Source organism: Scyliorhinus canicula, chromosome 5 (assembly GCF_902713615.1).
Source record: "Scyliorhinus canicula chromosome 5, sScyCan1.1, whole genome shotgun sequence".
In the NCBI taxonomy this organism is placed as follows: Eukaryota; Metazoa; Chordata; class Chondrichthyes; order Carcharhiniformes; family Scyliorhinidae; genus Scyliorhinus; species Scyliorhinus canicula.
Window position 1 is genome coordinate 122,490,037 of NC_052150.1, and position 26,428 is coordinate 122,516,464.

The 26,428-nt window shown below is 46.3% G+C and overlaps 1 protein-coding gene across 1 annotated transcript in view; it reads left to right on the forward strand.

Annotated features, from left to right (window-relative positions):
• calcr (calcitonin receptor) overlaps positions 1-26,428 on the forward strand; it is a 444,237-nt gene that overhangs the window by 42,478 nt on the left and 375,331 nt on the right.

Here is a 26,428-nt window from a genome sequence, read left to right on the forward strand (position 1 = left end):
TTGATCCCCATATTAATCAAGGACATATCTGTCTCTGTCTTAAAGACACTCAAGATCGTTCCTTCAGTCTGAGACTGTGCCCTCGGGTTCTAGTTTCTCCTACTAGTGGAAACATCCTCTCCACGTTCACTCTATCTAGACCTCTCAGTATTCTGTAAGTTTCAATGAGACCCCCCCTCACCCTTCTAACCTTCATCAATACAGACTCAAGTGCTCCTTATATGACAGGTCCTTCATTCTGGAGATCATTCTTGTGAACCCCCTCTGGATCCTTTCCAAGGCCAGCACATCCTTCCTTTGATATGCGGCCCAAAACTGCTCACAATATTCCAAATGGGATCTGACAAGAGCCTTATACAGCCTCAACAATACATCCCTGTTCTTATATTCCAGCCCTCTCGACATGAATGCTAACATTGCATTTGCCTTCCTAACTGCCAACTGGACCTGCATCTTAACCTTAAGGGGATCCTGAACTAGATATCCTAAGTCCCTTTGTGCTCCTGATTTCCGAAGCCTTTTCCCATTTAGAAAATAGAATATCCTTCTATTCTTCCTACCGAAGTGCACGGCCTCACACTTTTCTACATTGTGTTCCATCTGCCACTTCGTTCCCCACTATCTGAGCCTGCTCAGGTCCTTCTACAGCCTCTCTGATTCCTGAACAGGATGTGATGAGCCATTTGTCAAGACGCCCCTTAAAAGTCACTATCGTATCTTCTTCTGGTACCCCCCCCGACAGCGAGTTCCATGCTCCAACCACCCACTGTGTAAAAAACCTTGTACATCTCTTTTAAGATTTGTCCCTTGCACCTTAAACCTATGCCCCCTCGTAATTGACTCTTCTACCCTGGGAAAAAGCTTCTGACTATCCACTCTGTCCATGTCCCTCATAATCTTGTAGACTACTATCAACTCGCCCCTCAACCTGCATTGGTCCAGTGAGAACAAACCAAGTTTCTCCCACTTCTCCTCATAGCTAATGCCCTCCATTCCAGGAAACATCTGAGTAACTCTTTTCTGTACCCTCTCCAAAGCTTCCATATCCTTCTGGTAGGGTGGCGATCAGAATTGAACACTATATTTCAAGTGCGGCGTAACTAAGTTTCTATAAAGCTGTAACATGGCTTGCTAATTTTTAAACTTTATTCCTGGGCCAATTAAGGCAAGCATGGGGTATGCCTTCTTGACTACTTTCTCCACCTGCGTTGCCACCTTCAGTGACCTGTGTACCTGCATGCCCAGATCTCTCTGCTTATCAATATTCTTCAGGGTTCTGCCATTTACAGTATATTTCCCATCTGTATTGGACCTTCCAAAATGCATTATGTCACATTTGTCCGGATTAAACTCCATCTGCCATCTCTCCGTCCACATCTCCAACCGATCTATATCCTACTTCTAATAGGTGCTCACTGTGCATTCATTAACACCTTTGCTAAATGGTCTCCAGTGCAACCCACAGCAGAACTCTGTGCAAGTTTGCAAATGAGATTTTGGATCTTGGAGGCCATTTTTAGTGCCCAGAAAGCGGACACTGTGGGCTAGACTTTTGTCTCCCAATGGAGGTATAAGTCAGGTCACAAAATGCTGGACTTCGATTTTTGTTTGTTTAAAAAATGATTTTTCTCTGCCATCCTGGCCCCTCATCATTTTTGCATGGCTTTCTGGAAGGTGGGGAAGGCCTTGGGTACACTCACGCAAACACCTCTTCCGAGATCTGGGTCCCATTATAAGGAGCACAAAAAATTGTATTTCCTCCCTCGCATATTTTTGTGTGTTGGTGTGGATTTTTGTAGCTCTAAAAAAATGGAACTATTTGGAGAGTTCATGACCACTGGGGGAAACCTGCTGAGGAGTTGGGAACATTCTGAAATGTAGGTGTAAAATGTTTTGACAACTTAAAATCTATCTATTGGATGCTGCATTGTAATGTAGATGTGTCTTTAATGCTGTGACTCATAGGAATCTGTCCTGCAAAGGTATGTTGATTATTACCAGTACTGTGTAATTTGTGTTATGCATTGAAGTACTTTTCAATTGTCAAAATTCCATAATGTATTAAATTGCTTTTTCAGAAGTCTTGTCAGCCTCTACTTGCCCTGTCTTGTGCTGTGATATAAATCAACAGACAGCTCTGTCTGTAAAAATAAAACCTGCTGGTAAAAGTGGACAAAATCTCTGTAACTGTTCCCCATCAATGATTGACAGACACTCTGCTTGGAATTGGAAATAGCACACCATTCTGTTCTGTCAGTTTCCGGTAATGTAACTGGAAGCTTTTGTTATGACCGACGTATATTTTATAAATGCTTGCCTGGATTTCAAAAACTAATAATTGTGTTGTTCCTCGTGTCTTAATAAAGCTCGCAGTCTCAAATGTGGAGAAGATGCTTTATTGTGAGTTCGTTCATTCTTCAGAGCTATACGTACGGCTACCTTCAGTGCTATCCTAGCTGCTGTGTGTCCAGCTATTAGCTCTGCCTGCTGTGTACTGATTCTCACTTCCTGTCCTGATCTATTTATATGGCTCTCCCGTGCTCCCTCTAGTGGTCGCTCAGTTGTGTTGCATCTGGTTAACTTGTGATCACCACATCCCCCTTTTTCTCTTAACATATTTTCTGAACATCGTTAAAGAAAATTGTACATCCTGTCCCAGTGTATTTATAGCTCTCCCGCTCGTGTTTGCTCTGTTGTTTTTGTATCTGGTCAATCTACGATCACCACATCCCCCTCTTTCTCATTACATAGTTTCTGTACGTCATTAAGGAAAATTATACAAAACAGTAACTTATGATATGCGTATCTATACAAGTGATGATGCTATTGCCTTAGTTAACAAAGCCAATGTATTTATATGTCCAAACTTAATAAACACATTTATGAGTCCAAACTTGATGAATTTGTTCAGAGTTTTTTTTTCTTTTTGTTGTTGATGACGTGGTGATATTGATATTGCAAGTCCGCTGTGAATGTTGTTGGTGTTCCTTGTTATCTTAAGTACCCAATGCGTCATCCCGAGGTGTTTGCATGGTCACATCACTGATGTTGACTGGCATGGACTTTTTTCTGTGCTTGTGGTGTTGATTTATTGTCTCATCCGCCTTGGATGCTGGTGTGCTTGCTTGTTCTGGAGCAGACGTGTGTTTATGCGATTCGTCGTCATCCCATGACATGTTTGTAGTCTTGTCATCGTTTTGCCATGCGCTGTGGCATTGTCCGTCATGTGCCAAGTAGTTCCATTGTGTACAAGTCGTTGTTTCATTGCTGTTGTTTCTGTCGTTCTTGTTTTTGTTGTTTTCGTTGCCGTACTTGTCGCTGTTTTTGTCGTTTCCGTCTTTGGTGTTGGCACTGTCGTTGTTCCTGACTTTGTTGTTCTCGTTGCCGGTCTTGGTGCTGTTTTTGTCGTTTCTATCTTTGGTGTTGTCGCTATCTTTGTTCCTGACTTTGTTGTGTTTGTTGCCATTCTTGTTGTTTCTGTCCCTGTCGTTGTCGCTATCTTTGTTGTTTTTGTTCTTGCTGTGTTTCTTTTGACTTTTGTTTTTCTTGTTATACTCTATGAGTGTCCCGAGTGGATAATTTGAGTCATTGAGCATTCCGTCTCGCGAGTGGTGCGAATGATCTGATGTTGCATCGGTGCAGGTGACATCAATCAGTTGTGGAGAATTGGATTCCGCATCTTTGCTTTCTTGGTGCTCGTCTTCTCGCGAGTGGTGCGAATGATCTGATGTTGCATCGGTGCAGGTGACATCAATCAGTTGTGGAGAATTGGATTCCGCATCTTTGCTTTCTTGGTGCTCGTCTTCCGGAGTCAAAGTCTTCTTGATTACATTTGACGCGGTGTCTGTGGACTCTCGGCGCTCCTCTTCTGGAGTCCAAATCTGCATGATTTCAGTTGACGTGGTTTCTCTAGACTCTTGGTGCTCCGCTTCTGGAGTTAAAATCTTCATGATTTCTGTTGATGTTATCTCACTGGACTCCAGGTGCTCCTCTTCTGGAGTCAAAATTTGCATGGTTTCTTTTTGTTTGATGTCTCTGGACTCCAGGTGCTCCTCTTCTGGAGTCAGAATCTGCATGGTTTCTTTCGGCATTGTCTCTGTGGACTCCAGGTGCTCCTCTTCTGGAGTCAAAATCTGCATGTTTTCTTTTGGCGTTGTCTCTCTGGGCTCCAGGTGCTCCTCTTCTGGAGTCAAAATCTGCATGTTTTCTTTCGGCATCGTCTCTCTGGACTGTTGGGTGGCCCGACTCTGTGCTTCTGTACAGACAAGCTGAGAACTGTCAGTCTCACTGTGATCCTGTACGTCGAGTGCGAGCACCTTGTCACTGTTTTCGCTCTGTGCTTCGGTACAGACAAGCTGAGAACTGTCAGTCTCACTGTGATCCTGTACGTCGAGTGCGAGCACCTTGTCACTGTCTTCGCATGCAGTGGGCAGAGGTGCATTGTTTTCTTCTTGTTCCTGTGAGCGTGTTGGACTTTCATAGTCCGCTCTTTCTTCTTCTTCCTGTGAGCGTGTTGGACTTTCATAGTCTGCTCTTTCTTCTTGTTCCTGTGAGCGTGTTGGACTTTCATAGTCTGTTTTTCTTCTTGTTCCTGTGAGCGTGTTGGACTTTCATAGTCCGCTCTTTCTTCTTGTTCCTGTGAGCTTGGTAGACTTTCATAGTCTGCTTGCGGTTGCTCAGGTACAGCGGGTTTACCTTCATGGTCTTGTTCATGCTTGGTGTCCGCCCGGGAGTGTTTGCTTGCATCCCTGTTGGCGTCTTTCATCACTCGCACTGTGGAGCCTGTCATCGCTCGCTCCGTGGAGTCTTCCTGTGCTCTCTGTGTGGCGTCGTCTTCGTCTTGGGTATTGCTGTCATCCAATGTATCGACGAGCTGCCATGGCACCATGGTGTTGGATTCATCTACCATGAGTAGATTCGTGTTGAGCTTTGCAACGGTGTCGCTGATGCTGTGATCAGCATGTCCAAATAACTCCTCCATGTCTGAGTAGTATTCTTTGAAAGCCATTTCATCTTGGTTGGCTTCTTCTACCACGAGTTGGTTCGTGTTGAACTTTGCGACCGTGTCGCCGATGCTGTGATTAGCATATCCGACTGACTCAGCTATGTCTGAGTAGTATTCTTCGAAAACCAAAGCATTTTGGTTGGATTCATCTACCACGAGTTGGTTCGTGTTGTACTTTGCGACCGTGTCGCTGATGCTGTGATAAGCATATCCGACTGACCCAGTCAGGTCTGAGAGGTAATCGTCGAAAAACAAATCATCTTTTGTTGTTTCGGAATTCTTTTTGTTCGCTTCACTGTGTGTGGTGAAGGCAGCTTTTTCCAAGGTTTTGTGCAAGTTGTTTTTCACTGTTGGTTTAAGTTCAGGCGTTTTTCTGTGTTCTGAGGCAAGAAAATTTGGTTTTACCACTTTAAGTGTCTTGTTTTCAATTTTCGGGCATTTCCCTTTTAAGTGGGCGTGGTCAGGATTCTCAGACGTCATGACGTCACGCGTAGGAACGACTTGCACATGCGCAAATCGGCTTTCTTTCCTTGTGCGGTTTGGTGTCCATTGCGCATGCGCGGCTTGCGCATGCGCATGACGGTCCGCGACGAAGACTTTTTTTTGACTGCGCATGCGCGGCTTGTGCATGCGCATAACGATCGGCACCGCGATCTTTTGTAAACTGCGCATGCGCGACTTCCGGTTCCGGCGCATGCGCAGACGCGATTTGTAGTTCTTTGCTTACCATAGACTGCAAAATGTGCTCCGACGCCATTTTATCGCGGATTTCAGCGTTTTTTCTTTCTAAAAGTTGTAAGTTACCTTTTCTTTCCGATCTGGACTGGATTTCAGCGTTTTGGCTTTGTGAAAAATTCATGTTTTTTCTTCTTTTTGATCTGTACTGTGCATTCGCGATTTCCTGATCTTTTTGTGATTTTTTAAGTCTTGCATCACTCAGTCTCTGTGCAGGTTGGACTGTGAGCATGCCTTGCTGTTCAAATTTCTCACAGTACTCTTCAAATTTGTTTAGTAACGTTTGTAAGCTGTTCCTGTCTTCACCTTTTGAGTATTTAAATCCATTATACACTTTCCTATTGACAGGCCCTTCGATGAGAATTGCTATTTTAATTTTGTCTGAGGCTTCTGCTACATCATTAGCTATGAGATAAAAATCGAACATTTGTTTAAACCTTTTCCAGACATTTCTTACATTACCAGTCGTGTCCAGCTGAGGTGGGTATCCATGCCACATCCTCGAATTAGCGATGTCTTCCCCAGTCAAATGTCCAGTAGGAGATTTCCATGCCATTTTGTGCTTTCTGTATCTGCAGCTGAGTTGTCCTGTAGTAAGCGTCTGAAATCACTGCTGGTACCATGTGTTGTTCCTCGTGTCTTAATAAAGCTCGCAGTCTCAAATGTGGAGAAGATGCTTTATTGTGAGTTCGTTCATTCTTCAGAGCTATACGTACGGCTACCTTCAGTGCTATCCTAGCTGCTGTGTGTCCAGCTATTAGCTCTGCCTGCTGTGTACTGATTCTCACTTCCTGTCCTGATCTATTTATATGGCTCTCCCGTGCTCCCTCTAGTGGTCGCTCAGTTGTGTTGCATCTGGTTAACTTGTGATCACCACAATAATGGCTTCAGTTTAGCAGGTCGTCCATTGATCCAAGAACAATTGAGACTGTTAAGAGGCTCTAATAACAGAGTTTACCTTTGATGTGTTTTTTTGTTTGTTGCCAAACCCAATTGTACTTAGAAATGGTGTAGTTTCACAGAATCCCTACAGTGCAGAACAAAGAACAATACAGCACTAGATTCGACCCTTCAGCCATCTAAGCCTGCACCGGTTATGATACCAACGTTTGCCAAAACCCTCAGCACTTCCTTGTGTCGTATCCCTCTCTACCCATCCTATCCGTGTATTTGTCAAGATGCCTTTTTCATGTCATTAATGTATCTGCTTCCACGATCGCCCCAGGCAAGCCGTTCCAGGCACTCACCACCCTTGGAGTAAAAAACCTGCCTCGCACATCTCTAAACCTTGCCCCACTGAACTTAATGCATTCTATGCTCGGTTCGAGCAGGTAACCAACAATCCGCTGTCGAGTGCCCCAGCAGCGCATAATTCACCCATACCCACCATCACAGCTTCCGAAGTCAGATCAGCCTTCCTGAACCCGCGGAAGGCGACGGGCCCGGACGGGATCCCTGGTCGTGCACTCAGAGCCTGCCCAGACCAGCTGGCAGAGGTATTCACAGACATCTTTAACCTGTCCCTACTCCACTCCGAGGTCCCCACCTGCTTCAAGAAGACCACCATCATATCGGTACCAAAGAAGAATCAGGCAACGTGCCTCAATGACTACCGCCCAGTGGCCCTGACGTCAGTTGTAATGAAGTGCTTCGAGAGGCTGATCATGAAGTGCATCACCTTCATACCTCCGGAACGCCTTGACCCACTGCAATTCGCATACCGTCGCAACCGGTCCACATCAGACGCCATTTCCCTGGCTCTACACTCATCCCTAGAGCATCTCGAAAACAAGGACTCCTACATCAGACTCCTATTTATTGACTACAGCTCCGCCTTCAACACCATAATCCCAGCCAAGCACAGATCAAAGCTCCAAAACCTAGGACTTGGCTCTCCACTCTGCAACTGGATCCTCGATTTTCTGACCAACAGACCACAATCAGTAAGAGTGAACACCAACACCTCCTCCACAATAGTCCTCAAAACTGGTGCCCCGCAAGGCTGCGTACTTAGCCCCCTACTCTACTCCCTGTACACACACGACTGCGTGGCAAAACTTGGTTCCAACTCCATCTACAAGTTTGCTGACGATATGACCATAGTGGGTCGGATCTTGAATAACGACGAGTCAGAATACAGGAGGGAGATAGAGAACCTGGTGGAGTGGTGTAATGACAACAATCTCTTCCTCAATGTCAGCAAAACTAAAGAGCTAGTCATTGACTTCAGGAAGCAAAGTACTGTACACACTCCTGTCAGCATCAACGGGGCCGAGGTGGAGATGGTTAGCAGTTTCAAATTCGTAGGGGGTGAAATCTGTCCTGGTCCACTCACGTCGATGCTATCACCAAGAAAGCACAACAGCGTCTATACTTCCTCAGGAAACTAAGGAAATTTGGCATGTCCACATTAACCCTTACCAACTTTTACAGATGCACCATAGAAAGCATCCTATCGGGCTGCATCACAGCCTGGTATGGCAACTGCTCGGCCCAGGACCGCAACGAACTTCAGAGAGTCGTGAATACAGCCCAGTCCATCACACGAACTTGCCTCCCATCCATGGATTCCATCTACACCTCCCGCTGTCTGGGGAAAGCAGGCAGCATAATCAAGGATCCCTCCCACCCGGTTTACTCACTTTTCAAACTTCTTCCATCGGGCAGGAGATACAGAAGTCTGAGAACACGCACGAACAGACTCAAAAACAGCTTCTTTCCGACTGTCACCAGACTCCTAAATGACCCTCTTATTGACTGACCTCATTAACACTACACCCTGTATGCTTCATCCGATCCCAATGCTTATGTAGTTACATTGTATACTATTATGTATTTTCTTGAATTTTGTTTAATTCCCTTTTCTTCCCATGTACTGAATGATCTGTTGAGCTGCTTGCAGAAAAATACTTTTCACTGTACCTCGGTACACGTGTCAATAAACAAATCCAATCCAATCCAATACAATTAAACCTATGCCCCCTGGTGACTGACCCCTGCACCCTGCCTGCCCACCAACTCTATCCATGCCCCTCATAATCTTGTGGACCTCTATCTGGTCACCCCTCAACCTCCGTCTTTCTAATGAAAACAGTCCAAGCCTATCTGGCCTCTACACATAGCTACACCCTCCAGACCAGGCAACATCCTGGTAAACCTCCTCTGCAACTGTACCCTCTCCCAAGCATCCACATCCTTCTGGTAGTGTGGCGACCAGATTGTGCGCAATATTCCAAGTGCGGCTTTACCAAGGTTCGACACAACTGTCGCATGATTTGCCAGTTTTTATACTCTATGCCCGGCCAATGAAGGCAAGCATTCCGTGTGCTTTCTTGACTACGTTGTCCACTAGGGTTGCCAGCATCAATGATCTGTGGACATGCACGCTCAGATCTCTCTGACTTTCCAAAGTATTTTGCCATTTTCGGTTTATTTCCCCTCTTACGTTCGACATACCAAAATGCATTAGCTGAAGGAAGACAGCTATTCGGCCCATTGAGTCTGCACCAACCTTCTGAAAGAGTGCTTCACCCAAGCCCCCTCCCTCACCCTATCCCAGTGACCCTTAACCTAACCGACACAACTTTGGATACTAAGGCACTATTTGACATGGCGAATCCACCTAACAAAGAACACATCTAACCTGCACATCTTTGGACTGTGGGAGGAATCGGGAGTACATGGAGGAAACCCACGCATAGGAAGAATGTGGAAACTGCACACAGACAGTCGCCCAAGGCTGGAATCAAACCTGGGTCCCTGGCTCTGTGAGGCAACAGTGGTAACCACTGTGCAATTGTGCCACCCTTTCATTGTTTTTCCAGTATTCATGAAAGTAAGTTTGAATTCAGGGTTTTATTTCATTGTTATGGGTAAAATCCCCCCCCCCCCCGCGCCAATAATTTTAAAATAATTCCCATCTGCTATTGTTTGACAGGTAAGGACTGAACATAATGCATGCTGGGTGAGTGGCTATAGAGAGGATGCATGGTGGTCATGGAGGTGGCATGCTGTGGCATTGGGAATGTGAGGGGGCATGTGTGAGTGGGGTGACCGAAGGGGCATAGAGCTGTTATGGGCAATCTGAAGAACATAGGGTGGCTTGGGCAATTTGAGGAGGCATGGTGTGACATTAGGAGTGGACGTGAGGTCAGGGGTGAGGTTTAGGGAGTCACTGAACTTAGCTGCTCTGTTGGAACTTTAAAGATGGGTCTTCTAAATGGGCTGAAGTAAAAACAGAAAATACTGGACCATTGCAGCTGCTATGACAGCGTCTGTGGAGTGAGAAGGGAGTTAACGTTTCAAGCCTGGATGACTCTTTGTCAAAGCTAGAGAAAACTGGCAATCGGGTCAGATTTATACATTATGAGGGGGCATGGAGCAATAGGGTTGGATAGGGGATCAGGATCATTGTGAAGCAGACTGTGAGGATATAAAGCTGATCAGGATCACAGTATAGTAGACCAAGAGGAGTGTGAAGCAGGTCAGGATCACTGTGAAGCAGATGGATGTAGTGATCTGTATATCTGCTGGTATGTAAAGGGTTAACAACTGCATCATAGTGTTCGACAACCACTAGATGGCAGCACTAGAGGTATGTACATCAATTGAACCTGGAGGATCTCCCCTCTCTTCGAACCAGGAGTGGCTAGACAGCAGAGTTTAGAGAGGTATAGCTAGTTGGCAGTTGTAGTTAAACATAGTTAATACTTCTGATTTACTTTATATCAATTATAGTTCTATTTAGTGAACAAACTCATTAATATTTATATTCATTATTCATGAAATGTTATTTGTTTTAAATTGAAGACTGATAGTTTCATTGAAATATAACCATCAGACCATTCTGTGAGTAAAGCAAAGAGTAACGACATATTACAATCAGGTAATATAACATAGTACCAGGTTTTGGCTTCAGAAAACTAGCTAGAGGGATTTAGTTAGATCAGAAACGGAAGAAAACCGGCACAGCTATTCACTGGAGAAACATCGCAGCAAATCAATCCTTCGAAGAAAACCACCTCGAAGGACCACACACAAGCTCCACATCACCTCAAGATTACTGGTAATTTGAATATAAATTGGAAACTGTTTAAACAACAATTTAAAATATATTTGGAAGCTACAGATTTCACTACCGCGACTGATGCTTGTAAAATTGCATTGCTCTTGACAATGGCAGGACAGCAGCAATCGAAATATATAACTCCTTTCAGTATTTAAAAAAGAAAAATCTTTTTATTGGCATTCCTCATATTTATAAACAATTGTGTACATATACATCACATTGTTCTTACCCATGTTAATTTACTTATTGGAAGCAAGGTATATTTTGTCTTTCTTTTAATTGACCATATATACATTTCTCTCTCCGCCCTCTGGATCGGTCTATGGTCCCTCTCCCATCCCGAGCCCCCACCCCACCCTGCCTTGGCTACAGCTGTGCTTTGCCTTTTATTTTTTAGGGGGGATTACACCCCTCCTTCCTCTTCTCTTTTAAGGTGGTTTCTCCACCTTCCTTCCGTCTCCCCCCCCCCCCCCCCCCCCCACATCCCTCCCAACTTCCTTCTCGTTGCTGCCTCAAAAAGGTTTTGGAACAGGCCGACAAACTGCCCCCAAGTATTTAGGAAACCTTCCTCTGATCCTCGGATGGCAGGTGGAGAAATTCTGAAAGGTCAGCAAGTCAGTCTGCAGGTGTTGGCGGTGCTGCTGATCGCCAGCCGAGCAGGATTCCCCGGCGTGCGATTAGGGAAGCAAAAGCGAGGCTGTTGGCCCCCTTCCCGTTGTGTAGTTCTGGCTGCCCCGATACCCCGAAGATTGCCACTATCGGGCATGGCTTCACCCTCAATCCCACAACCTTGGGCATTGCCTCAGAGAAGGTTGTCCAGAACCCAGCAAGTTTGGGACAAGCCCAGAATATGTGGGTGTGGTTGGCCAGGCCCCTCTGGCACCGTTCACATTTAACTTCCACCTCTGGGAAGAACCTGCTCATTCGGGTTGTGGTCAGGTGCGCTCTGTGCACAACCTTTGAGCTCCATTGCCCCCAAAACATGGGGAGGCTCCCAGGATCCCCCCTCAGTTTCCCTCTACCTGGGCAAAGTTGGCAGTGCCAAGGTGCACAGATGCCAGAAGGAGAGCTAGGGTGCCACTCTGCCCTGCCCTGTCCCCAACCACCCTAGCTCTTCAATGGCCTGGGAGACCTCCCCTGCTGCTGTTACATTTGGATGGACCAGTACTAAAGGGCACCCTGGCGAGGTGTCCCAGATGCAGCCGCCGAGTCCCGGGCGCCGGGTGAATCCAGCCAACGTATATTTAAATAAGTCGTGCGGTTCACTTATATATGCTGATCTGAGTCATGCCCAATGAGGCCTCTCGCGAGATTCACCGACCTCGCTCCTACACTAATTCGGGCACAACATGGCCGCTGAATCACGCCCATAGCCTCCCAAAAGGAGAATTCTGCCCGAGGTTTAATTAGTTCTCCGAGTAGAGTATGGAGTATGGAATAGCATCGAAATTACATCTGAAAGAAATTTGCATTCCCTGAATGAATAACTTGTCCAAAATCTACTTTGACTTTGTCATTTGTTGCTGGGAATTGTCACAAATAACTGTCACATTATATTCGAAAACATCATTAATATATATTTATTTTGATAAGTTAATATAACCAAATACTTGGGAATTTTAATGAAATAACATTGCTAGTACATCATTGTTATTTCTCATTAAAATGCAATAATTTGGGAGGCTTGATTTGCTGGTTGCTGGCAATAATGTTTGAGCTGCACTGATCAGTGTATTCTGGGAATACATATTGAGAAGCTTTTGGATTGAAGTGGTCCAATATGAATAATTCATCTATGCATAATAAAGGATTTTTTCTCAATACCAGGTGGTCTCGCTTTTGTCAATATGGTTTTCTTATATAAAACACAAACTTGGCACACCTTGTCAATGCAAGGTAGGCATGGAGGCAATTTTAACTGCCGATTATGTTGTAAAGTGGACAATACTGAACTGGTTGCCCATTGTACACCTTGCCACTGGTTTCTTTCATTGACTTGTTCAGATAAAGTCATGGCTAACTACACATATGTGTTGGATTTCTCCACATATGTAGCAAACCTTGTAATATTCTTGGCCTGAGTACCAATGATTGTAAATGATATTGCTCTGTTGGTGGCAAGAATTTAGAATTTCACTGCTTATCAGCTCAGAGTGGAAATGAACTCTCTTTCCAGTCAATTGGTTCTGCTCCAACTCCTTCCCACTGCTCTATGCTTCTCCTGGTATATTCAGCTCATACTACATCCATGTGGTGGGTATACCTTTTGCTTGATATGGATAGAACAAGTGATATTAAGTATTATGGAGTGTTGACTTCAGGGCTGGACTCGGCCAATAACTTCTGCGATACCTAGATAACAGATTTAGGTAAAAAATGAAATAAGGTGCTAGCCACAGCAAATTTGCAAGTCTGTTAAAATTACAGAAGGGAGTGGTATTCAAAAGCAAAATTATGTGATATAGATCCATCTTAAACTACTGTGGAGTAAGATCTCTACTGTCCAAACAAAAATACCATGGATGAGCAAAGAGCTAAAAGAAAGCCGAAACTAAAGAAGAAGAAATACAAAAATGCAAAAAGAAAAACATCCTGGCAAACTCCTGACCAGATAAGAATGATAAAAACATGGGGTGGGATTCTCTGGGCCCCAGTGCCGAAATCGCGCTTGGCGCGGGGGCAGAGAATGGGGACTCAGACCTGCGATCAGGTCCAATGTGGGATGCGATTCTCCGGCGACCGGAGAATCGGCGCCAGTCGTGCGCACAGTCAGGGGCCGTTGAAAGAGGCCCCCACAACGATTCTCCGCGATCGACCGGCCGAGTTCCGCCGGCGTGGTTCCAGTATGGTTTCACCCTGCGGGAGCTCTGACTCATGGCCGTCCGGATGGGGGGGCAGGGGGGCGGAAATCAGACTCCGGGGGGGGGGGGGGGGGGGGGGTGCCTCCATGATGGCCAGGCCCGCGATCGGGGGCTACCGGTCGGCGGGCGCGTGCATTCCGGAGGTGGGGCCTATCTTCTTCCGCGCTGATCCACTTTGTAGCTCCGCCATGTTGCGCGGGAGCCGGCGCAAAAACAGCCGACGGACGCATGCACAGACCTGCAGCCGACCGGAAGTGCAGGTCCCCGTATCGGCAGCAGGAGCTGTGTGGTGCATGCCGGGGCCCTGCTGTCCCTCTTGACATCGGAGAATCACTCCGGACTTTTTGAAAAAAGTGGAGTGATTCTCTCCCGTTTTCCAGCGGGCGTGGGGACGTAGCCCCATTTTCGGAGAATCCCAGGCAAGTACTGTGAACTACAGAAAGGGAGTGTGAAAAGAGAATTACAACTGTTATCAAAATCAATGCAAAAAGTGTTTCACAGATAAATTAAAGTAAGAGGGTGATCAAGAATAATATGGGCCCCTTGAAAACGAAAAACTGTAAAATTGTCAATGCAAGTAAGAAATTGGTGGACATGTTGAATTTTGGGTATATGGAGAGGCGATGGTGTAGTGGTATTGTCACTGGACTAGTAATCCAGAGACCCAGGGTAATGCTCCCAGGCTCCCAGGTTCAAATCCCACCATTGCAGATGGTGAAATTTGAATTCAATAAAAATTGGTATTAAAAGTCTTATGATGACCATGAAACCATTGTCGATTGTCATAAAAGCCCATCTGGTTCACTCATGTCCTTCAGGGAAGGAAATCAGCCATCCTCACCCAGTTTGGTCTATATGTGACTCCAGACTCACACAGCAATGTAGTTGTCTCTTAACTGTCCCCCACTGAAATGGGTAAGCAAGCCACTCGGTTCAAGAGCAATTGGGGTTGGGCAACCAGTGCTGGCCCAGCCATCGACGTCCACAAAGACAAGAACAAATAAAAATAAACTTTACAGTAGAGGAAAATATTGAATTCCAAAAGGTTGAATCAAGAAAAGGGCCTGGACTTTCACCATGGCAGAGAGTCTTGTTGTCAGGGGTTGTTTAGCACAGGGCTAAATCGCTGGCTTTGAAAGCAGACCAAGGCAAGGTTCGATTCCCGTAACAGCCTCCCCGAACAGGCGCCGGAATGTGGCGACTAGTGGCTTTTCACAGTAACTTAATTTGAAGCCTACTCGTGACAATAAGCGATTTTCATTTTTCATTACATTGTGAAAATTCCAGAAATGGCTGAAAATCCTAAGTCCCACATCGTAACCTGGCATTTCCCACCCTTGTGGGATTGGAGTCAGGCCAGGGTTTGCACATGTGCAAATTTTCAGGAAGTAGTTGAGAACATTGCACAAGTCCTAACTACTATTGCAAAATTCTCTCACTTTGGGAACCATTACTTTAGGTTGGAAAATCGTGCATGTCGCTATAATTCAAGAAAAGTGAGAGAGGGTATTTGGGAAACTACAGATCCTTTAGTCTAACATCTGTTATGAAATTACTATAATTAAGGACAGAGTGACTGAACACATTGAAAATTTTCAGCTGATCAGAGGAACCAGCATGGATTTGTAACAGGTCGGTCATGCCTGACTGGAACAGCTGACTAAAGTACCACAGATATTGGCGTATAAGTCGACCTTTGAAAGCTCGAAAAATCCCTCAAAAATGGGGGTGGAGTTATTAACTGACAACAAAAGTGAAACACTGGCGTGGGTGGTCACCATTTTGAAATGTAGATTTGTTTATTGTCCCGTGTACCGAGGTACAGTGAAAAGGATTTTTCTGGAAGCCGCTCAAACAGATCATTTAGTACATGAAAAGAAAATAAAAGACAAAGAAAATACATAATAGGGCAACACAAGGTACACAATGTAAATACATAGATACCAGCATCGGGTGAAGTATACAGGAGTGTGGTATTAATCGGGTCAGTCCATAAGAGGGTCGCTTAGGAATCTGGTAACAGCCACTATTATCCGCATCTGACACAAAGAATAGGTGTGCCTTAAGGTTCTGTGCATCTTCGCAACAACACGGCCCTGCTTAATCCCTTGCCTTGAATTATATTGAATGCATGTTTTATGTGAATAAAGCATGCATTCATGAGGTGAAAAATTGAGATTGACTACTAATGTGAATATAGCATGCCATTGCTGGAAGGAGGTGTCAATTTATATGCCAGCATATAAAAAGGCATTTTGCGGGATTCTCCATTGGTGGGATCCTCTATTTCGCCAGCAGCTCACCCATGCCTGCGGGTTTCCTGACACCGTGGGAGTGGCCACAATGGGAACGGAGAATCCTGCTGCTGGAAGGGCATGCCATGCCAGAAAACAGGGCTGGCGGGACGGAGAATCCCATCCATTATTTTTGGGGCTGGAATTATTTGGTCGTCTTGTGTACTGGGGTGACTTAGGTGCCACTATTTATGTTCATAGTCTGGAGAATGTCTACGGATGTAATTTATATGGACTTCCAAAGGATATTTAGCTAAATTGGCTGAAGTTGAAACTCATGGAATTGAAGGTAAATTATTGCCCTGGTTAGAAAATTGGCTAAATGGAAGTAGATAGGGATCATCAGCAGGTTCTGTAATGGGCATATATGACTTGTAGCACCCAACAAGGAGCACTATTGGGGTCTCAACTATTCACCACATTGTTCAATTACTTAGATGATGATATAGAAAACCAAATGATGTCACAAAGATAGTAAGCAGTGTAGGTAGAAGCATAAACATATAAATAAATATTAATAGCAAGTGCATGTGCAAAACTGCGGCAAATAAATTTCAATGTGAGGTCATGAACTTTATATTCTAAGAAAGGTATGTTTGTCAGTGTTGTTTTCCCCAATATATATATCAAAATAAACAGGTTGCCTTATGAGATGGGAAATTAAAACAACCAATTTGATTCATGTGGCATATTTTCCATGAGGTTATAGATGGTAAAAGTTATATTTCAGACCTTTCCTGAGGAAAGCTATATTCAGTTGGCCTCTGTTACATATAACATTTATGTGGAGCTGTACTCTGAAGTTATATTGCAGTGTTCGTGTCTGTACAAAATTAACTGGGGAGGTAAAAAAGTGCAACTGTGGAGTGGGGCCTCAATCTGACCCCTGGAGTGACCTCTGGTACAACACCCTGAGCTACAGTGTGGTCAATTCCAGCCCTACAGGCCCCCAGTCCCAACATAAGTGAATTAACCAATAATCCGTATAAAGTATCTGAGATCTTTGGCCCTTGACTGCTCCAATGACTTACAGGCACAATATTCAAAGTGAAACTTAACAACTGTTTATTTATAACAAAAATATAGAGATAAGACATTCAATAATTATAATAGAACAATGGCCAGCTAATCCACTACTCCTCTCCCCCCCTCCGCCCTTTTACCATCCCACCTTCTACCCCAACACATACAAGACAGACACACGCAGAGGGAGAGGACGGAGTAAAAATATTAAGGGGATTTATATGAAATGGAAGAGGAGTGTCCTTACTTCAGATACTGAAGTTGCAGCAGCAGGCTATCCTCGCAGGATGCAGAGTAAATGGAAGCACCAGTTGGATCGCTAACAAGGATCTCCTGGCAGTTGCATTCAGTCGGAAATCCAGCTGTAGGATTCCCTCACAGTCTCAGGCCTGTGCAATTCTTATTTGCTGGCAACTCCACCAGAATGACCATTAACCTTTCTGAGACAAGAACAGAGTTCCCACACGAGATTTTAAAAGGGTCTTTAAACTACTGACCCTGCTTTCAGCTGGTGACGTCTCTAGATTTCATTAAGATTTTCTCTGTCACCCCTCAAAACTACGAGAGCTGTCTCAGCCTGGGTTTTACTCTTATTTGGTTTCCAGTCTCACTGGAATGTTTTCCAGCAGTGCTGAGGAGAAACAGAGCTTCCAATCAGGTGTCTGAGAGAGATTTATCTTTTCGGGGGAGAGTGAAACTCAAAGGGCCTCCCTCAGCTCTGAGTTCAAAATGAAACTAAAAAATATAAACACTGTCTCACAGAGGAAGGAACGTTCCAGAATGATCACCACCAATCAGCATAGTTTATGAGCTCAGCTCCTGCAATTTGAAACCGCAGCGGATTGGCTGCCAGCCAAGTCCATCAAGATGTGTCACCACTGATGTCAAACCAAATAGCATATCCTGCTGGAGGTTCTTTTTTTAAATTAAAGGTGAAGTTCATCTTAATGGCTTAGGTCCCATTCAGTGTCCAAGTACAAAATATGAATTAGCAGAATAACAGAAATTAAAATGAAAAAAAACAAGGGACTGACAGGGATTAACAGGAGGATCCTTACACCTCCAATGGGAGGCAGTTTTACATCAGTCTGTTGGGCCTCTTGGACACCATATTAACTTAATGCTGATTATTTTCACGTGATGCTGCTGAGCTAAAATTACATCAGGATTTTAAATTTAGACTGGCATTGTGATTATTCTGGAAAATATATCAATTCAGCGGAAATATTCTGCATTCTTTGTGCCCACTTCATAGCTCGCTACAATTTACTGCATTTTATCCTGTTCCCATTTGGAAGACAAACTAATGGTTTTCATATTAAAGACGGGACTTACATAACCATTACTGATGCAAACTGGAAGAGGAGATTTGTTTTTATTGACAAGCTTATTTCATTAGAGTTGAATTTGAAGTCTGATCAATGAAATTTCTTTACAATATCGCGTCCACTAAAATTGAAAATATATTTGTGGTCAGGGAACAGGCATCAGAAATCTGCATATGTTTAGAAATTTAAATCAGCTAGTGGCTCACGTTTGGTTGTCGAGAGTTATAATGACATATTTCACAAAATAATATTAAATGTTCCATAGCTAGTTTTTGCACTTAATAGGAAAAGGATTAAATAAAAGTTCTCAGCTTCCCAGTCAGCTACAGAGTGTGATTTAACAACAGTAATGCACCTGGCATGGGTCTGGGTGCCGTTTAAATAATGAGACAGTCCAGATTCTGGACAGGCACGAATCAGTTTGATGTCTAACAGCTCGCTCCTGATGGCGAGTTCTGGATCTGCCCAACTACGGCGAGCATATCATTCACCCTCATTTGCATTAATTTTCAACTCATTAGCGAGATTGAAGTGTAATGCAGCGGCCTCCCGGGAATTAAGTGGCTCCCCAGCAGAAATCATGCGGGCATCATTTAGTATTCCTTTTTAAAACCATGAAGCTGGTGCAATGGCTGCTATGGGGAACATAAGAACTAGGAGCAGGAGTAGGCCATCTGGCCCCTCGAGCCTGCTCCGCCATTCAATGAGATCATGGCTGATCTTTTGTGGACTCAGCTCCACTTTCCGGCCCGAACACCATAACCCTTAATCCCTTTTTTCTTCAAAAAACTATCTATCTTTACCTTAAAAACATTTAATGAAGGAGCCTCAACTGCTTCACTGGGCAAGGAATTCCATAGATTCACAACCATTTGGGTGAAGACGTTCCTCCTAAACTCAGTCCTAAATCTACTTCCCCTTATTTTGAGGCTATGCCCCCTAGTTCTGCTTTCACCTGCCAGTGGAAACAACCTGCCCACATCTATCCTATCTATTCCCTTCATAATTTTATATGTTTCTATAAGATCCCCTATCATCCTTCTAAATTCCAACGAGTACAGTCCCAGTCTACTCAACCTCTCCTCGTAATCCAATCCCTTCAGCTCTGGGATTAACCTAATGAATCTCCTCTGCACACCCTCCAGTGCCAGTACGTCCTTTCTCAAGTAAGGAGACCAAAACTGAACACAATACTCCAGGTGTGGCCTCACTAACACCTTATACAATTGCAGCATAACCTCCCTCGTCTTAAACTCCATCCCTCTAGCAATGAAGGACAAAATTCCATTTGCCTTCTTAATCACCTGTTGCACCTGTAAACCAACTTTCTGTGACTCATGCACTAGCACACCCAGGTCTCTGCACAGCAGCATGCTTTAATATTTTATTGTTTAAATAATAATCCTGTTTGCTATTATTCCTACCAAAATGGATAACCTCACATTTGTCAACATTGTATTCCATCTGCCAGACCCCAGCCCATTCACTTAATCTATCCAAATCCCTCTGCAGACTTCCAGTATCCTCTGCACTTTCCGCTTTACCACTCATCTTAGTGTCATCTGCAAACTTGGACACATTGCCCTTGGTCCCCAACTCCAAATCATCTATGCAAATTGTGAACAATTGTGGGCCCAACACTGATCCTTGAGGGACACCACTAGCTACTGATTGCCAACCAGAGAAACGCCCACTCTTTGCTTTCTATTAATTAACCAATCCTCTATCCGTGCTACTACTTTACCCTTAATGCCATGCATCTTTATCTTATGCAGCAACCTTTTGTGTGGCACCTTGTCAAAGGCTTTCTGGAAATCCAGATATACCACATCCATTGGCTCCCCATTATCTACTGCATTGGTAATGTCCTCACTAAATTATACTAAATTAGTTAGGCATGACCTGCCCTTTACGAACCCATGCTGCGTCTGCCCAATGGAACAATTTCTATCCAGATGCCTCGCAATTTCTTCCTTGATGATAGATTCCAGCATCTTCCCTACTACCGAAGTTAAGCTCACTGGCCTATAACTTCCCGCTCTCTGCCTACCTCCTTTTTTAAACAGTGGTGTCACGTTTGCTAATTTCTAATCCACCAAGATGAGTAGCCATTTCCATTTTCGGGCATGCAGCTCAAAGGCACTGTAGCTGCTGCTCCAGTGCTCGGGATGGGGGTGGATGGAGACCACACAGGGGGGTTGGGCCTGGTCGGGGACAGGCTAAACCATTTCAGGTTGGGATTGCCCTTGGGCCAGGGAGGAGAAAGGGGCAGGGAGAGGGTTTTTTCGTCTATGAGGACTTCAAGCTATCTTTAAGTATTGTTGATACACGTAATAGGGACATCTACAGCTGCTACCTGTTTGTCCGACCAAAAACTTTTAGGACAGAGACCTGTTCTTGGTTATATACAGAAGATCGCTTTAAATCCCTCTGACTGTGAGCAGCTTCAAACTTCACAATGAAGGTAATTGCTGAAGAGGAATTGGGATTGTTAGTTGTTACAGCACTTCACAGCGGCAGGTTGTGTTTGCAACTTGCTCCACTGGTGGCTGCAAATGTCTGGAGGCTGCTGTTGCTGTTTCCTGCATTTTCTGGAGCCGGAAAGAAGGACCGTTTTTTCTAAGGTTCCTGGGTCCTGGATCACCAGACTCAGGGGGACCTATAAGTCCAGAAGGCAATCCGGTTCAAAGCAAGAAGACGTTGCGGGACCTGGTGTGCAACATTGATCCAAATGGGCCACCTGATGAGGCCGTTGAAATAATGCTTTCCCAGATTACTTTTGTCGCTGGTGTGGTGAGTGCTGCATGTAGCCGGCATGTCACCTTGGGATAAACATGCTGGATGTCGAGGATGTTCAACTGCACCTTGAGCACCAGTGGAATATGTGGATTCCAGGATTTGGTCCCGGTGAGATTGGGCCGTGTTGGAGGTCCTGAACAGTTGCAGCTCCTGTACAGAGAACGGCAATGATACGTGGAACAAGTAGCAAATTGATGGACAGATCATTTCTACGACAAAGTTCTGGACATGATAAACATTCTCAGGCTTATCCTCCCGTTTCTGTTGAGCAACCTGTGAGGAGCGATACCATGTGTTTTTTGGTGAACGTGAACTGATATAGCTTTGTATTGGTACTAATATGGAATGGTGTTTTCTTGTTGTTCAATGGTTGGTGTGATATGTGGAAAGTTACGTAGTTTATTTTCACATCTATGTTACTATTGACCATTTAATAAACAAAATATTCTCAAGTGGGTTCTCATGGGTACACTTGCCATGTCTCAGACAATAATTGTAGCATTGCATTTAAATCAAACATTGAAGCCTGAACAGTTTTTCTGAACTCTTGAAATGTCAGCCCCATTAGAGGCAGCAGTCAACCATCAAACATCCTGGGTTTCAGCACTGGGGATATCCTCGTGACCATAGGATAGGTGTGTGGACCAGGGGAGGGCACCTGAGCACAGTCTCCCGAAGGTTCCCGGGAGGATTCTGGGAGCTTGGGGATCCTGCTGTGGCCAGGGATGAGTAGGCAGAGTGAGGTTTTCCAGCACAACCGGCTGGGTGGATGGCTGTCTTGGAGAAGGCGGGAGCTGTAAGGGCGGGGGAGGTTTGCAGGATTTGTGGGTCCTGGGATAGAAGCCCCAACTGATTGCCAGTCTCTCTCCTTCTCCAATTTCTTATAGATATACAAAATATGGCTGGCTGTGTTGGTCCTTCGCGCCATGATGGCAGCCAGACTCAAGAGAAGGCAGCAGTGCCGACACAGGCTGGGGTTGGCACTTCATGTTCAGGGGCCCACCGCACCCTTAAGACATAAGAACATAAGAACTAGGAGCAGGAGTAGGCCATCTGGCCCCTCGAGCCTGCTCCGCCATTCAATGAGATCATGGCTGATCTTTTGTGGACTCAGCTCCACTTTCCGGCCCGAACACCATAACCCGTATCCCTTTTTTCTTCAAAATACTATCTATCTTTACCTTAAAAACATTTAATGAAGGAGCCTCAACTGCTTCACTGGGCAAGGAATTCCATAGATTCATAACATTTGGTTGAAGAAGTTCCTCCTAAACTCAGTCCTAAATCTACTTTCCCTTATTTTGAGGCTATGCCTCCTAGTTCTGCTTTCACCCGCCAGTGGAAATAACCTGCCTGCATCTATCCTATCTACTCCCTTCATAATTTTAAATGTTTCGATAAGATCCCCCCTCATCCTTCTAAATTCCAACGAGTACAGTACCAGTCTACTCAACCTCTCGCGTAATCCAACCCCTTCAGCTCTGGGATTAACCTCGTGAATCTCCTCTACACACCCTCCAGCGCCAGTACGTCCTTTCTCAAGTAGGACTCAAGTAAGACACAGCCATCCATCAGACCGAAGAGGAATCCCGAGGCGAGGTGTGCCAGTGACAGCCCAATGTGTCCAGGCATCGTTGGGCTTTCAAGGCGATGTGCCATAGGAGACTCCGTCTCAACAAAGAGATGGCGGGACCTGTGCCATGTCCTCACGGACCTGGCACCCCATGGTGGAGGAATGTACCCGTTCCCGATGGTCGTGAAGGTCACTGCAGCCTTGAACCTTTTTGCCACTGGTTCATTCCAGAGCTCGAGTGGGGACTTTTGCGACTGGTCCCAAGCTGCAGTCTACAAGTGTATCCGTGAAGCTCACTAAGATGCCCGGGCAGCAGGATTCTCCACCTTCGCCAGGATGCTCCAGGCCCAGGGGGCAATAGATGACACACATGTCACCCACCTAGCATCGGTGGGCATCAGGGAATGCCCTTTATTATAGTAAGGGTTCCACTCCCTAAATGTTCAACTCCTGTTCGACCACAGCCTCATGCGTGTGTGTACCTGCTTCCCTGGGAGTGTGCATTAGAGCTACGTCCTGGGACACTCCGAGATCTCCACATCTTCGCAGACCACCCCTGGATGATGGGTTGGCTCTTGGGGCATAAGGAGTGCCCACTTAGGTCCTTGCCGATGATGGAAGTGCAGAGGCCAGAGACTGATGCGGAGACCTGATATAATGAGGCCTATGTTGGCACTCATGCTGTCATTGAGCAGTGATGGCTCAAAATGTAGTTCCGATTCCTGGACCACTGTAGTGGTGCACTGCAGTACACCTCCCAGACAGTCTCCCACTTTGCGGAGTCTGCTGTGCCCTGCGACTTGTTGGAAGAGGAGGAGGGACATGCGGCCTCTTCTGAGGAGGAGCTGGACCAGGAGGGGCTGGAGGACGAGCCCAGGAAGGAGCCACGGGAGGTGCCAAAGAATGGAGGGCTTGCAGCGGCCAGCATCCGGCATGCCCGGAGGACCAGGGAGGCCCTCATCATCGCCCAATTCTCATAGGAGGAGGCGTTGTCTGTCGGCTCACCCCCCCCCCCCCCCCCGCACCTCTGATGACCCTGTTTCACCCACCAAGGGTCTGTGCAACATCACCCCAGGGTGATGGGCCTGTGTTGGGAGTGTCAGCAGACTGATGATAACTCGCTGTGAGGAAAGCTCTCGTGGCCCTCAGTTTATGCCAAAGTCTGACTCCTTTCTTTCTGCTGACAGCACACTGACACTCATCCTCTGAACGGAGCCTGCATCGGGGGGCATTTGATCTCGGATTACCAGGAGTGGTAAGGGGAAAAGAGGGCAAGAGGAGATGCGGGTATAGGTGGGCCTGCTGTGATGATGAACGTGACAGCGGCTTCATATGTATCAGGTGTAACATGTTTTAATTGTGAACATTTGACATTTTCATTCGTCCTAGCTACAGATAGTGCCCCCCAACAACTAGTGCTCATTCAGCAATCCTCAATTCTTGATCTTTTGTGTCTAGTGCTGCATCTAAGTGTGTCCCCAAGATGCACATCAGAGGTGGAGGCAGCCTGCTATTTTCTGTGCCCTGTGGCCTTTGATGCCCTGGGCAGACATTCTTTAGAGGGTCTGGAGCTGGAGGGCCCCAGCTGACTTCCCGGTGTCACTGGCATTGCCCAGTCACCCTGTTCTGCCCGCTGCCCTTGAATTGTGTCCGTGTCAAGAGGGGGGATTCAGAAGAACTGGAGATCACCATCATCTCCTTGGTAGCAGGCCCCAGGTTGGTCTCCAGTGCTTCCTCGTTCCTTTTTAAAAAAATTTAGAGTGCCCATTAATTTTTTCCAATTAGGGGGCAATTTAGCATGGCCAATCCACCTACCCTGCACATCTTTGGGTTGTGGGGCAAAACCCATGCAGAAACGGGGAGAATGTGCAAACTCAACACGGACAGTGACCCAGAGCCGGGATCAAACCTGGGACCTCGGCGCCGTGAGGCAACAAGGCTAACCCACTGCGCCACCATGCTGCCCTCGTTTCCTCCTTCCTGAGGATGCCCGCACGGCCATGGGGACCTCCATGGGATGGAGGGGCAGCTGGAATGAGCCACGCACTAGCACTATGTGCGGTGAATCACAGTAGCGTAATTCACACTGTATTACATATGTTGTACTATTTCTCTGTAAGCTCGGCACACGAGCAGTTGCGCTGCTCTGCCACTAGGGGGAGATGCCACTGGGAGTGTACGGGAGTTTGTACTGGGCTCCACCCTTGGCTCCACCCACGGTTCCTCCTCCTAACCGGGAAGTATAAAGGTTGATGCTGAGAGCCTGGCCTGCCAATTCATCTGGAGTTCATCTTGTCACAGGCAGGCTCTGTTGTAAGACGATAAAACCATTGTTCACTTCTAATCACGTGTCGCGTGATTGATGGTCTCATCAATTTAATCGTCTAAGAAATAGTAAGGAATGACCATGGAATCAGCCCTCAAGCCTAATCGACTGGAACTCGACCCGCAGGATGCAGAGTGCGAAATAAATCTTTTCGCATTGGCTCCGATGTTTTAAGCCTACCTGGCTGAAGCAAGCACCCCAGAAACGATGGAGGGAGCAGAAAACTCAGCCTCCTGCACGCAAGGGTGAGCCATCGTATATCTTACTCAGCTAAACTGTACCGGCTCATATACAGAGGCCCTAGCCCTACTCGATAGAATGTACATGAGGCCTATCAATGAGGTCTACGCGCGCCACGTTTTTACTACTCGCCGCCAGCGCCCTACAGAATCGCTAGGAAGAATTCCTCAGAGACTTAAAAGCCTTATCCGGGACTGTAATTATCAGCTGTAAACTGCTGCAGAACTAGAGAACTTGCTGTCCGCGATGTCTTTGTTGCAGACCTTAGATCGAATTATGTGCGCCAGCGACTGCTGGAGAGGGGGGCCCTAAATTTAGAAGATACTGTTGAACTCGCTACAACTATGGAGGTCTCATTTGTAGCCTCACCTCATTTCCTGCCGACTGCGCGACCCCGTCATGGGCCCCCGACCAGCGACTCCCCCAGACCTGCGCCGCGCGGCCACCCAGCCACCATGCTGCCCCAGCCTGCCACTTTTGTAGCCAGCCCCAGCACTCGCGGCAGCACTGCTCGGCCTGCAATGCGACCTGCAGCAGCTGCGGGTGAAAAGGCCACTACGCCAAAGTGTGCCTGGCAAGGAAGGCCCCAGCCCCTAAACCTCCAGCAGCACAAAGTAATCGCCCCCCGCACTCGCAGGCCCGCAGGACCCGGAACGCAGCAGCCTATGCCCCGACTCCGCCCCCACCCTCCACGTGCGATCCATGGGGGCCGCCATCTTGGCGGACCCCCACCACGCTGTCTACCATGGGCGACTCATGGGAGCCGCCATCTTGGACGCCATCTTCCTCGCCGCCCGCCACGTGCGATCCACGGGCCGGCCATCTTGGGCCCCATCATCTCCACACTCAGAAAACTCGATTGAAGACTGCGACCTCAGCGGGCACTCATCGGGGCCATCCCAGCGCAGCCGACCGAGCCGCCGATTACCCGCAACTCAACGCAGTCACACTGGACCAATCGTGCCCAAAGCATCTCCACAACTTGATGACGACGGTCCAAATCAACAGGTACAGTACACCGTGCTTTTTCGACTCCGGGAGCACTGAGAGCTTCATACACCCAGATCTGGTAAGACGCTGTTCACTCCCCGTCTTCCCTGCACGGCAAACTATCTCCCTCGCTTCAGGTTCCCACTCTGTCCATATCCAAGGGCGCACCGTCGCAACTCTAACAAT